Raw genomic sequence first — 14,026 nt, forward strand, 5'->3', positions numbered from 1 at the left:
TAATAAAAAGTTGGTAAAAAAAAAAAAAAAATCACTGAAGCTGTTTACACTGAAATTAATATCTTACAGATTCGTACACATATTTGCACTGTTGTTTCTGATGAGAGAATTCTCTAGAAAGAGGTATTCAGTCAGCGAGCGAGTGAAGGAAGCACCGGCATTTTAGCAATGACCACCTGAACACCTCTGATTGGTCATTGCATTCATAAGCTCAACAGCATCGTGTGTGATTGGTTATAATGCATTTGACAACAATTAGAATATCTTAATTATTTTAATATTTTGATTTAGCCTAACCACACCTCCCCTGCAATACTGCTACGGCCCACAGTTTGGGAAGCACTGCCTTAAACGAACCGTAACAAAGTTGGTTTGAAAGTGGACCGAGACTACCTCTTCAGCTTGGTCTTGGTATGGTTATTTAGTCCGCACCTGAGTGTGATTGCTGTATTCACACCTGCCAAAACAAACAAGACAGATGTGAATACACCCTAAATAATGATTTGTGATCACCTGTGCAGCCAGCGACAGAACATTTAGCATGTTTTCCATGAACTTTTGCCATGGCGTTAGAACAAAGTTCACCACTGACGCTTGCAAAAAACAACAATGGTGGCTGAGCGCCGTGGGTGGAAACGAGCAGATTAATGAGTGGTAATTTTATAATAGGAACCCCTTCTGATCTGAATCTGATAGGCCCATTTTCTCACATGCTTGCAGAGAAAGGCTTACAAAACCAAACTTACTGGGTTCTTTTTCACGTTTTCTGAGTTAGAAGATGCACCGAACACTCAATAGCACTTAAACATGGAAAACGTCAGACGGAAAAAAAACAAACCAAAAAAAAAAACCTTGGTTACAACACTTTTACTGTAGTAAACCATGGTTAATTTTCATAAGGGAATGCTCACTGTAGTTGTGGCAGTTTAAAGTTTCAGTGAAGAAGTCAACAGATTAAGTCCTGATAAAGAGAAGCCAGTCTTCAACATGGGCTCGTATTTAGGCTATATTGAAGATTAGGGCTGTACAATATTATAAAAATTCTCAAGATATCACAAATGTGCATATCACACAGGTTTGCATATCGCCAATGACGTATCTCGTGCATTTCCGTGGGTCCTCGGGGCAAATACAAAAAAATTATTTCAAAAGCAATAAATTCGATCAACGTCTCTTTTGCATGACATTGTAAAAACACCATAATTAACCCGCAGTGACGGGATGAAAGATATAAACGGTCTTTTAAAGGTTGGGAATCCTATTACCGATACTTTCGCCAAATGACAAATAAACCAAGTTGAACTATCCAAAATGCTAAAACTGCTACATTATTTAAGAAAACGATTAAAATGAGCACAAAGGAAATTAACAAGTCACGTAAGTCTATCTCCATCATCCTACATTAACAAATTTATTAATCTCACCACTTCACTTTCAGTCACGGTGCTGTGCTACGAATTTGAGGGGGAAAAAAAAATTACCGTGTCAGTCTCGTCATTAACTTTTAGAAGGATTTTTTAAAGGATGTTACGTTTAAAACATCCTTTAAAATGGACCTTTGATTTTTTTACCTCTTAGTTTACCCGTGAAATGGTAAACTCAAGACTGAATGGTGGCTCAAAAGCACACAAAATTAAACTGAGGTAATGCTGACAGAGTTAAGTTGACCACATATGTTACTAATTGAGTCATTCTATATTTAGGGGTACATTTCATGTCAGCCAAAAAGTCAGAAAATCTGCATTCTTTTTTGATAAATAAATTAGGTGGCTGAATAATATATTCCCTTAGTGTGCTAAATTAATTGTTTGGCAAGCTTAAGCTCTAATGACTTTTTAAATATGAAAATTAACATTTGATTCATTATTTTGTCAACTGTGTTACGGACAAATGTTGTGTGTTAAATGAAACATGAATGAAGTCCCACATGTTTGATTACACATTTGTTTGAAGGTTTTTGAATCTATTCACCAGTCTATATTTTTGAGGTTATCCGTCTGATTTGAAGTAGCCTCGTGTCTGGTCTTGCTGGACGTGGGTCAGTTTCATTGTGGTTCACATTGGCTCATACTTTTTGTTAACCACTTGTAAACTAAATGTTTAAATTGAAATTGGTTATTGATCATATTATGTTTAACATACTTGGCAGCGTAAAGATCAGAGCAGCATTAGGCATTTGTGTTTATGGCAGGGAGGTGACAAACACATCAGACTTAATGGTTATTTAACAATATTCATAGTGCTTTTGTTGAATGCATAAAAACATTTAAAGCTAAATTTATAGAATCTAACATATTGTTTTTAAATGTAAAACTAACACATTAATCAACTAATAAAAAAGATATTTGTGGAAAACTGTGACTTTTAAAATAAATAATATAATTGCAAACACACACACAGTAATTTACTTTATTTACTGTAAAAAAACATACTTGTAGCTTTACTTTTATATTTACAATACAGACAGTCAAATTAAATTATACTAGTATATTTTCAGCACTTCATTGAACATGTATTTAAATATGTGTCTAACCAAGAATTCAACTCATATTAATTCCTCCGCCATCTATTTTATCACGCGGTGGTTTTAGCTCGTGAACGGGACTTTTATTTTGGAACGGCGGTGTGACGTCATAAGGCCGCTCCGGCGTCTGTTGTGGTTCAGCTGAAGAAAGGTGAGTGTTTTAAGAGTTTAAAGTGTTTAAGTCAATGCAGACAGTACGGACTGTTTCGTGTGTTTTTAAAGTGATGTAAAATGGCTCAGCGATTGTTGAATGTAACATTGTAATAGCTAACTAACAGTAATGAACGTTTTTTTGTTCGAGTACAGCGCTTTGTTCTCGAGTAACAGAAAAGAAGCGCCTCATTTCGCTCCAATCTCGTGATTTCGTTTATCATGAACAAGAATCACTGGCGAGTAGTGATGAGAAACATAACTTTCTGAAACGAGTCAGTTGAGCCGATAGCTGCGCAAAATGATTCACTCTGACGACACTTCCGGTTCAAAATGAGACGAGAACAACAAACAAACTTAATAATGACTCCTTTAACAAACCAGCTCCCGATGCTTTCATGAAAGCGTCATCTATTAAATGTGAACTACAGATGTCTGAATAAGAATCGTCACTAGTGTTGTTTATCTGTATTAATCTAGTCCGGTGATGTAAGAGCGGTTCTCTATCACTCTCTGACTCTCTGATCAGTGCACTGGTTACTGAAACAGATGTAGTTTGGGTTTATTTTCTCTCATCTTAAACTTTACAGCGCGTCCAAACACACAGAGAAACTCCTGCTTAAGCACGTGACACACTTTTATAAAGATGGCGTTTATCAAAGTGGAGAGTGAAGAGCTGAAGATTGAAGAAGTATTCAGAGTCAAACAAGAAGAAACTGAGGAACAAACAGGTTGGTTTTCTTTCTCAAAGCTGAACTCATTTACAAAAAGATACATAGGCCTATGTAATTAAAGCATTGTGTAATTGAGTGCAGAAATGAAGGTGAGTAATCTTACCTGACGCTGATATTACAGTAGCCAGTCTTAACAGTTCACACCATATGGCTCTTGATTTTATTTTATTTTATTTTTTTCTGGGAGGCAAAGATCGAAAATTCACATAGTAATAAAGGCGTTTAGGTAGTTCATGTTGGCCTAAAAACACAAGGAAAAGAGATGTGAAAAATATTGTTGGCAATCACAGACATTCACATTCGGACGGGATTAGATTTCTCTGAGTCACTGAGTTTGATGAAAAACAGGTAATTTTTCATTTAAAATATCCGAAGACGAACAAAACTTTTTATGGGTTTGGAATGACATTAAGTGATTAATGACAAAATTTGTATTTTGTGGTGGAGTAACCCTTTAAGGCCTTGAATTTGAGGGTATTGGACCTGGAAAGTCCTTGAAAGGTCCTTTAATTTGAAGTTAGGTGTGCGAATCTTATCTATATATTATCTATATAATGTATAATATGTGTGTGTGTGTACACGTACGCATTTTAGTTGTGGTGCTCCTAACTTTTTGAAGGGGCACACAAAGTACATAAATATAATAAGACACTTAAAGTTTGGGAATAAAATATAAAAACAGTATAAAAGAAACAGATAGGTTTAGTCAGAATAAACATACTAATAGATTAGGGGGCAGTTAATAGGTACACAGGGGCAGCTGTGGCCTAATGGTTAGAGAGTTGGACTTTGTAACCCTAAGGTTTCAGGTTTAAGTGCCGACAGGAGTTGTAGGTGGGGGGTAGTGAATGAACAGTACTCTCTTCCACCCTCAATACCCATGACTGAAGTGCCCTCGAGCAAGGCACTGAACCCCCAGTTGCTCCCCGGGCGCTGGATATAGCTGCCCATGGCTCCGGGTGTGTGTTCACTTCTCACTGCTGTGTGTGTGCACTTGAAGGAGTTGAATTAGAATGTTGAGGAAAAGTTCATTTATTTCAGTAATTCAACTCAAATTGTGAAACTTGTGTATTAAATAAATTCAGTGCACACAGACTGAAGTAGTTTAAGTCTGTGGTTCTTTTAATTGGGATGATTTTGGCTCATATTTAACAAAAACCCACCAATTCAATCTCAACAAATTAGAATACTTCATAAGACCAATACAAAAAAACATTTTTAGTGTATTGTTGGCCTTCTGTAAAGTATGTCCATTTACTGTACATGTACTCAATACTTTGTTGGGGCTCCTTTTGCTTTAATTACTGCCTCAATTCGGCGTGGCATGGAGGTGATCAGTTTGTGGCACTGCTGAGGTGGTATGGAAGCCCAGGTTTCTTTGACAGTGGCCTTCAGTTCATCTGCATTTTTTGGTCTCTTGTTTCTCATTTTCCTCTTGACAATACCACATAGATTCTCTCTGGGGTTCAGGTCTGGAGAGTTTGCTGGCCAGTCAAGCACACCAACACCATGGTCATTTAAACCAACTTTTGGTGCTTTTGGCAGTGTGGGCAGGTGCCAAATCCTGCTGAAAAATAAAATCAGCATCTTCAAAAAGCTGGTCAACAGAAAGAAGCATGAAGTGCTCCAAAATTTCTTGGTAAACGGGTGCAGTGACTTGGACCAAAACCAGCAGATGACATTGCACCCCAAATCATCACAGACTGTGGAAACTTGAAACTGGACTTCAAGCAACTTGGGCTATGAGCTTCTCCACCCTTCCTCCAGACTCTAGGACCTTGGTTTCCAAACGAATTACAAAACTTGTTTTCATCTGAAAAGAGGACTTTGGACCACTGGGCAACAGTCCAGTTCTTCTTCTCTTAGCCCAGGTAAGACGCCTCTGACGTTGTTTGTGGTTCAGGAGTGGCTTAGCAAGAGGAATACAACAACTGTAGCCAAATTCCTTGACACGTCTGTGTGTGGTGGCTCTTGATGCCTTGAACCCCAGCCTCAGTCCATTCCTTGTGAAGTTCACTCAAATTCTTGAATCAATTTTGCTTGACAATCCTCATTAGGCTGCAGTTCTCTCGGTTGGTTGTGCATCTTTTTCTTCCACACTTTTTCCTTCCACTCAACTTTCTGTTAACATGCTTGGATACAGCATTCTGTGAACAGCCAGCTTCTTTGGCAATGAATGTTTGTGGCTTACCCTCCTTGTGAAGGGTGTCAATGATTGTCTTCTGGACAACTGTCAGATCAGCAGTCTTCCCCATGATTGTGTAGCCTAGTGAACCAAACCGAGAGACCATTTTGAAGGCTCAGGAAACCTTTGCAGGTGTTTTGAGTTGATTAGCTGATTATCATGTCACCATATTCTAATTTGTTGAATTGGTGAGTATTTGTTAAATGTGAGCCAAAATCATCACAATTAAAAGAACCAAAGACTTAAACTACTTCAGTCTGTGTGCATTGATTTTTTTTTTTATACACGAGTTTCACAACTTGAGTTGAATAATTGAAATAAATGAATTTTTCCACAGCATTCTAATTTGAGATGCACTTAAAGCCAGAAACCATAGAGCCCCCATATTTTTTAATATATATTTGACTGAAGAAATTGAGCCATTTAATCTTTCTCTTTACTACTGTTGTAAATTATGAATTTGAGATTTACATCAAAAGGTAGGCTATTTTATAAGAGAGCCTACAGTACAACTTATTGAAATGTCTCATGTAAAAGCTCATTCAGTGTTTCAAACTGTGTAAAGATTGTAAACATTGCATCGTAATTTACATTTACCTCAGAATAACCATTTGGTGTCCATAAGCTCATCAGTCAGCTACAAAAATAACTATTAAGAGGAGCATTTTGCTATATTTATGCTCTATTGCATCTTAATATTTTTACTTAACCTGTTGTCTACATGTTTCAACTCCTCCTATAAAATTGCTTTTTACTAATTAAGAAAAACCGACTGAAAGTGTGAAAGACATACACTCTTAAAAATAAAGGTGCTTAAAAGGTTATTCACATAACCATTTTTGGTTCCACAAAGAGCCATTCAGTCAAAGGTTCTTTAAAGAACCATCTCTCTCAACTTTATATAATCTGAAGAACCTTCTTTCGCCACAAAGAACCTTTTGTGAAACTAAAGGGTTCTTCAGATGTTAAAGGTTCTTTATGAAACCATTTAGACAAAAAAGGTTCTTCAATGGCATTGTTTTTTAAGAGTGTATGACAATATTTACAGGATGCATTTAGTCTGAGCCCAGACTACACTCAGTAGCCAAGTGATGCTTATGGTCCATGATATTGGTACAGATTCTCTGTAATAAACAATGCGTGACTGTATATTTCAAGTTGGAAAAGACATTTAGTTCCTACTTTAAGTGAAACTTAGTTCCCATGTTATCTACAAGATGGATTAATGCTGATAAAGTCAAGAAAAAATTAGACAAACACATGACAGCATGATTGAAATGTTTTACATAATAATAATAATAATATAAAACACATTTATACTGTGGCACCTAAAAAAGTAATTTGGCACCTAATTTTTTTTCTAATAGGAGCCAATGGCTCCTAACTCAAAACCAGCCAAAAAGAAACTAATTACATTTATTCAAATACTTTACAGCAACATTATTAATCAGCTTGACCAAAGTGACAGAATCCTGAAAATTGATACTTTTATTAAAGTTATTATATACAAGCAGCCCTGAAAAAAATCAGCCTATATGTGTGCGTGGGCCTGACTACTCGATTGATCTAACATCACTAGAAGAGAAATCTAGCCATGAGTAGATGCCAAAAGCAGGTCATGTGTTCAATTTATTTGTCTTGTTTCACCTTAGGTCTGATGACACTGAAAGAGGAGAGTGAAGCTCTGAACGAAATGGATGATAAATATAAGCTTGAGAAACATCCTGAGTTCATAACTGAAGAAAAACCATTAACTTGCTCACAGGCTGAAAAGACAAGAAGCTGCAAAAAGAAGAATTTTACCTGTCAACAGTGTGAGAAAAGCTTTAACCTAAAAGGAAGCCTTAACAGTCACATGAGAACTCACACTGGAGAGAAGCCTTACACATGCCAACAGTGTGGAAACAGTTTCAGTCTATGTGGAACCCTTAAAGTCCACATGAGAGTTCACACTGGAGAAAACCCTTTCACCTGCCAACAGTGTGGAAAGAGTTTCACTCAAAAATTAAACCTTAACAGGCACATGAGAACTCACACTGGAGAGAAACCTTACAACTGCCAACAGTGTACAAACAGTTTCAGTCTATATGAAAACCTTAAAATCCACATGAGAACTCACACTGGAGAAAACCCTTTCACCTGCCAACAGTGTGGAAAGAGTTTCACTCAAAAGGTAAACCTTAACAGGCACATGAGAACTCACACCGGAGAGAAACCTTACACCTGCCAACAGTGTGGAAAGAGTTTCACTCAAAAAGTAAACCTTATCTCACACATGAGAACTCACACTGGAGAGAACCCTTATACCTGTCACCAGTGTGGAAAAAGTTTCGCTCAAAAAGTAAACCTTATCACACACATGAGAACTCACACCGGAGAGAACCCTTTTACCTGTCACCAGTGTGGAAAATCTTTCAACCGAAATGGAAGCCTTAAAGTCCACATGAGGCTTCACACTGGAGAAAATCCTTTCATCTGCCAATGGTGTGGAAAGAGTTTTGCTCAAAAAGTAAGCCTTAACAGGCATATGAGATCTCACACTGGAGAGAAGCCTTAAACATGCCAACAGTGTGGAAACAGTTTCAGTCTATGTGGAAACCTTAAAATCCACATGAGATCTCACACTGGAGAAAACCCTTTCACCTGCCAACAGTGTGAAAAGAGTTTCAGTCTGTGGAAACCTTAAAATCCACATGAGAGTTCATACCGGAGAGAAGCCAACAGTGTGGAAATGGTTTTACTCAAAAAGCACACCTTATCTCACACATGAGAACTCACACCGGAGAGACAGAGTTTCAATCAGCTTTAAAACCTTAAAGTCCATATGAGAAATCAAAGGCTGCATTTACACTTGTCATTAACATGTGACCTGTATCCGGAAGTTGTCCCCATACACATTGAAAATAATAATTCTTTACATTTATTTCTTTTACATTAAAGGGTGGGGGGTCTCTCCTCAACCACCACCAGTGCACACCATCTACCTGATGCGAAAGCAGCCATATTGCACCAGAACGCCCACCACACACCAGCTTATTGGTGGAGAGGAGACAGAGTGATGAAGCCAATCAGTGTATGGGGATTATTAGGAGGCCATAATGGTCAGAGGCCAATGGGCCAATTTGGCGGGTTTCCTTTTTTCTGAAGGACATCCCGGGATATTTTCTAAGTACAACAGAGTCAGGACCTCTGGTTAACTTCTCATCTGAAAAACGGTGCTTTTTACAGTATAGTATCCACGTCACTATACTGGGGTGTTAGGACCCACACAGACTGCAGGGTGAGCAACACCTCTTCCAGCAGCAACCTAGTTTTCCCAGGAAGTCTCCCATCCATGTACTGACCAGGCACAGCCCTGCTTAACTTCAGTGGGAAACCAGTCTTGGGCTACAGGATGATATGGCTGCTGGCTACTGTAAATGAAAAGACAAGTGTAAACGAGTTTCTGATTGGAATGTTATCCAAAAAGCGTGTCCTGGTCCAGAGGTAGTCGAGGATGCATTGTGATCAGATCTCAGTGTAATGGAGGATACCAGGCCGTGGAGCGCCAGTGAGACTCCTACACTTAACACGGTGTCTACACCGGACGTGACCGTTGTTGTGCCGTGCCGCAACAGCATTAGGCTCTCCACACTGGACACGACAAAGCAACTATTGCAAATCATTTGTTCTTTGTGTCAATACCCTACAAACAGAATGAGACAGCAGTTTACTGTCGGGGATTTGTCATGTCACGCCGCATCCAGTGTACACAGCATTATTGATATTATTTTGTTGAGTCTGGTTTAGACACGGTGTAAGACTCTTTTAAATATTGCATGGAAAGAGGGATCTGATCAGTTATCCAGATAGAGAAGTCACTTGATGTTGCCAAGTGTATACGCGCCATGTCCTGATTGACTGATGATCGGATCACGGTGATCGCATGTTAATGCAGCCAAACTGGACAAATGCCTTTTGCCTAAGAGCACTGTGGAAACTGTTTCACTCTAAAAGGACACAATAACAGGCACATCAGAATTCACATTGTTGAAAAAGGGTTTTGATCAACTTGTTATTGTTATCAAACTTTATTTTGTATTTACAATTACTTTTGTTCATGTGGCAGACGCTTTTGAAGGGGGTTATTCTGTGATAACAACCTGCTGGAAGTACATTATCCCAGTTATTACACAGCTGCTTGCCACATAAGTAAATAATTAGACACAAAATATTGATTCTAGTTAAAATATTTGAACGCAAAGCTTCTGTGACAAAAGCAGTTGCTAGTTGCTCTGTGATGCAAGTTCAAACTAGACGGGCATCTTACCAGTTCGTTAGTTATCTTATAATGCATTATAACGTACAAAACAATCTACGCAAAATGGCAGCAGCTGCACTTGTATGAAATAAGAGAGCGAGTCCATGAAACCAGGATGACATAATTAAATAATTGTACACTTCATATTGAATTGAGTTTTAAATATTTTATTAGTTAACCAAACGCAAAGCTTTCACAAAGATAAAATATTTCTAGCAAGAGTATAGCGGCGACTTCAGTTACCCAGATGAGCCTGTTATTAGTTTTTACCAGTTGTTATCGAGGGATAACAGTCCTCAGAATCTCAAGACTGACCAATCAGAATCAAGTATTCCACAGAGCCCTGTAATAAGGGAAAATAAGAGCATAGAAAAAGTGACAAATACTAAAACGTGAATACACTTAAATTAGGAGTAATGAGATTAAGGTTAACCTGTATTGTCTCTTACTGTTTTATCAACACAAGGAAGACTCGAGTCTAACAAAATATATGCCATGAGGACACACAGTTTCTGTGCCAGGTAGGGCTTTTGGTCTGAGCAAATCCAGCTGTCCTTGCAACAGTGCCCTTCCAAAAGAGCTCTCTTGAAAGTCAAGTCAAGTCTGCTTTATTGTCAATTCTTCCACATGTACAGTACATACATACAGAGAATTTAAACTGCATTACTCTTAAACCTTTGGTGCATACAGAATAAAATATAAAGTACAACTATACAAATATACAAATAGGTCATGTAAAAAGAAAGATAAGTAAAGCAGCACAAGGCACATGGCAGATAGAGTGCAAACCAGTGAAGTACACAGTGCAGATATAATTACTGTAGTGCAAAAGAGCTTATTCAGTCTGATTAAAGTGTCCAAAATCTTAAGAGAGCAGTTCTTTATTTAAACTGACAGAAGAGGTGGTTGAATGAGGTCAATTAACTGCTGAATGAGGTAGTGAGCAGACCAATGCTGTAAAAAAAGTGTCTGGGGCAGGTCCCAGTGTGTTAGTGGAAGCTGGGGGGGTGACGGGACTGAGGTTCAGAGTTCAGTGGTGCATGGGGAAAAGGAGGGGAGGGGGGTCAAGGTCGGGAGTGAGTTCAGCTTCCCAACAGCCTGATGGATGAAGCTGTCCTTCAGTCTGCTGGTCCTGGCCTGGAGACTCCGCAGTCTCCTCCCTGATGGCAGCTGACTGAAGACGCTGTGTGATGGGTGGGTGGGATCACCTGCGATGCAGAGGGCTTTGCGGGTGAGACGGGTTCCATAAATGTCCTGGAGGGAGGGGGGTGAGGGACCAATGATCTTCTCAGCTGCTCTCACTATGCGTTAAAGGGTCTTCCGGCAGAACGCGTTGTAGGCACCATACCACACAGTGATGCAGCTAGTCAGGATGCTCTCAATGGTGCCTCTGTAGAAGATGCACATGATGGGGGCCGGGGCTCTGGCTCTTCTCAGTGTGCGGTGGAAGCAGAGACCCAGTGCTGCAGTGTTTTCAGTCCAGGAGAGGTCCTCTGTGATGTGCACACCCAGGAACTTGGTGCTGCTCACTCTCTCCACAGTCGCACAGTTGATGGTCAGAGGAGCATGCTGAGTGTGCACTCTCCTGGAGTCAGCAACAATCTCCTTTATCTTCTCCACGTTCAGAGAGAGATTGTTGTCACTGCACCACCCGGCCAGGTGGCTCACCTCGCTCCTGTAGTTTGTCTCATCTCCGTTGCTAATGAGACCCACCACAGTCGTGTCATCCGCAAACTTAATGAAGAGGTTGGAGTTGTGTGACGGTGAGCAGTCGTGGGTCAGCAGAGTGAAGAGGAGGGGGCTCAGCACACATCCTTGGGGGACCCCAGTGTTCAGTGTGATGGTGCTGGATGTGTTGCTGCTGACCCGTACTGCCTGAGGTCTTCCAGTCAGAAAGTCCAACAGCCAGTTGCACAGCGAAGTGTTGAGCCCCAGCTGGACCAGTTTGTTAATGAGCTGTTGGTTGATTGTGTTGAATGTTGAACTGAAATCTCTATGAACAGCATTCTGACATATGAGTCTTTTTTTTTTCTAGATGTGTGAGTGCTGAGTGGAGGGTAGTGGCGATGGTGTCATCGGTCAATCGGTTGGACCAATATGCAAACTGGAAGGGGTCCGGGGTGGGAGGGGGGTTGGAAAGACTTGATGTGGTGCATGACTAGCCGTTCAAAGCACTTCATGAGAATAGGAGTAAGTTCATCTGGACGGTAGTCATTGAAGCAGGATGGAGACGGCTTAGGAAAAATAAGAGCATAGAAAAAGTGACAAATATTAAAACATGCTCCACTTAAATGTGGATTAATGAGACTAAGGTTAACCTGTATTGTCTCTTACTGTATTATCAACACAAGGAAGACTCAAGTCTAAAAAAATATGTTATTAACAAAAGATAAACAAGTAAAATCGACATCTACTAAATGAATATCATGAATGACAAAGGAATAAAGTGCATAAAATGCATGTGAGCAAGCTGAGTGTTGCTATGTCAGAGTAACGTTATCTAATGCGAAGATAAACTTGCTTCTCTGAAACTAGCCTTGAGCACGGAGAGCTATAGGTGCTGATCTCGGGGAACAGAAAAGGGTCCTAAAATCTGGAAGCAGATGAGGCCCTGAAGTAGGTGCATAAGGTTCTTAATCTGAAACACGCAGACGAAAGTACCTTGAAGTGAAGGTTTAACCTTGGAGCTTAACCTTGTTGCAAATGTCTGTATGTATTCTGCCTCTCTGGGCTAGAGACTCAGAACTTGGTCAATCTGCTCCTGGCTCTCTGGGATGGAGACTCAGGACGAGCTGCATCTGTTGTGTTGCTGAATGAAGACTCTGTATGTAGGGATATCTGAAGGGGCTGTTGAGCTATTTTAAGTTTTGTTTAATTTATTATTAATGTTTAAATGTTCGCCGGTTCCTGCCTCCTCGTTAACAACAGGACGCTGTGATCGGAGCTGTGTTTTTGTTGTGTCTCGTGGGTTTCACAATAATGGACATGGAATGTCGACGTATACGTGAAACGATTGAAAGAACAGAAAGGAGGATTAAGAATCTCCAAAGACAACTGGCAGTGTTAAATTTTGCTACAAGTGCTATAAGTTGACAATGTTTAAAGTATGTTTACACAGCATTTTAAATCATGGCGGTGAGGGTGTTTTCAAACATGTCTGGCCAATCAATGTATACTTACGTCACTGGTAGTACCAGTTGTGCTCGTTAGACCCTGCTCCGAGGAGCAGGAGCTAATTTGGTTCTCGAAAAAGGCAGTCCGGTACTAAAACGCCAAAAAAGTCGGTAGTTCCACAATTAGATTTGGTACTATGAAAAGGTTCCCAGGGTGCGAAAGGCCCTAATTATATCACTATCTATTGAACATTCACAAAAAGCTAGCATTACAACTTTATACAAAAAGCAAGTATTTCAAAGACCAGCATCATATTAACTGTATATAAAAAGCAATAAATGCCCAAGTGTTGTTTGTGTTTGTTTGATTGTTTTACGAATGTTGATTGATTGTTGAGTTCATTTTTCTTGTTAAGTTAGAGAGCAGACAGCTCTGCATGCTTTTGAATCGATCTTGCAGTATTTTTAATTTGATTCACCGATTGGTCTGTGCAGTGCTGCTTTAAGTCAAACACACTTAATATGTACTCATATTTTCATCGCTTTGACCACTCTCTGTATCCCACCTTCTCACGCACCACGATTGGTCGATTATGAATAATGCCAGCATGTTATGGTCAAACTACTTAACGTTCATTACCTTCAGCAAGTATGAAAACAGGAAAACGAAGCCAAAACCTGGATATTTTATAGACAGTATAGAAATCCTGGCCAGGATGTGTCTGGGAAAAAGAAGACGTATGGTCACTCTAATGCTGCATATTAGGGATGTATTTGATTTTGGACACAGCGCAAGACTTGATAGGTCAGATAAAGGAAACATCTGAACTGCATACTTGTGTGTTAATAGGGTTGGAAAACACTACTACTCTGTGTTCTGTCAGTGTTTCCAGATCGTAGTCCTTTAGTACCTCCAACTCTTTCTCTCTTTTCTGACTCAACCATTTGAGTTTCTGAGGTGTCTGTACTAATTAGCTAATCAGTTAAATCAGGTGGGCTTGATTAGGTAGACATCTAAAA

At 39.6% G+C, this 14,026-nt stretch overlaps 1 pseudogene; it reads left to right on the forward strand.

Annotated features, from left to right (window-relative positions):
- The first annotated feature begins 2,564 nt into the window (after positions 1-2,564).
- Positions 2,565-10,704, forward strand: LOC109063474 (annotated as a pseudogene).
- The last annotated feature ends 3,322 nt before the right edge of the window (positions 10,705-14,026 follow it).

The sequence above is a fragment of the Cyprinus carpio genome, unplaced genomic scaffold (assembly GCF_018340385.1).
Source record: "Cyprinus carpio isolate SPL01 unplaced genomic scaffold, ASM1834038v1 S000006502, whole genome shotgun sequence".
Lineage (NCBI taxonomy): Eukaryota > Metazoa > Chordata > Actinopteri > Cypriniformes > Cyprinidae > Cyprinus > Cyprinus carpio.